Here is a 1293-nt window from a genome sequence, read left to right as displayed (position 1 = left end):
AGTAACCCTCAATGTAGCCAGTGTTGGAGCCTGAATCGGCCTAGCAGTAAGCTGTGGACAGTTGGTCTTCATGTGACCAACCTGATGGTAGTAGTAGCAAATCCTCATATCCTGAACCGGAGCTAACTAGCAATAATTCCTCACGAAGTGTCCCTCTTGGCCGCATTTGTGGCAAGCGCTACCCGATCTGCAAACCCCTGAGTGACCCCTCCCGTACTTCCCACAAGTGTGGCTCTCCTGTCTTCCTGTCCTGGAATCAGCAGTCTTAGACCACTTTGGCACTAGTTGTGCCAGCACTGTGGCCTGCCTCTACTCCCGTAACTGTAACTCAATCTCAAGCTCACGCTGCCTAATGGCCTCATGTAACTCAAGCAGTGTATTGCAATGCTAGTTAGCAACAAACTGACGGATGTTAGTCTTGAGCATGCTCTGATAACGTGTCATCTGAGCCTGCTCGGAAGCAAACTCCGAGCAGAACATCGCCCTCTCCATGAACATATGGGTGATCTCCATTACCATCTCACCATCTTGTCTCAGCTCCAAGAACTCCTGAACTAACCGTTCCCGCTCGACCGGCGTAATATAGCAAGCTTGGGATATATCCTTGAAATGTAACCAAGTAACTACAACTCTATGATCATCGGTGTAAGATCCAATCATCAACCTCCACCAGTCCTTTGCTCCGGACCTCGGGAGGTTCAGGACACATCTGACCTTCTAGTTAGTAGGACATGAACATGTGAAGAAACGCCCCCTCCACGTCAGAAATCCACCTCATGGCCTTGATGGGGCCCTAAGTGATGGGTTTTGATCACTATAAAAATCCTATGGTGCACATACAACCCTAATGCTTTGGATCTAAGTTTTCTCAAGTTATACATGCAAATTTCATATTATCCAAAGCATAAACCTTAACTAGCATACAACTTTGAGATTTACAACATAAAACTAGTTAGATGAATACTTCTTTGTTGTAGCTTGTAGAACCTGACCTTTCAAGAGCTTAGTACCTCAAATGTGATACCTCAAATAAGTCACAAAGACCAAAAGCAAGAGGAGGCTTATGAGAGAGAGGTTAGGAAACACCAAAATTCGGCTAGGGTTTCACCTTGGAAGAGATTGGCCGATTTTGGGAAGGCTATGGGTTCAATTTATAGTGTGGAATCCTTAGGGTTTCATACATAAAACCCTAGTTTACTTAAGCCTTTAAGTATTCCAATGATCCATATGATAGGCCCTTTGGACTAACTCTTCCTGGACTCTCATATAGATTTAGCCCATCCCTAATCAACA

Source organism: Lactuca serriola, chromosome 5 (assembly GCF_051521515.1).
Source record: "Lactuca serriola cultivar US96UC23 chromosome 5, Lser_US96UC23_V15, whole genome shotgun sequence".
Lineage (NCBI taxonomy): Eukaryota > Viridiplantae > Streptophyta > Magnoliopsida > Asterales > Asteraceae > Lactuca > Lactuca serriola.
The sequence above is the reverse complement of the archived record's forward strand: the minus strand, read 5'-3'. Positions refer to the sequence as shown.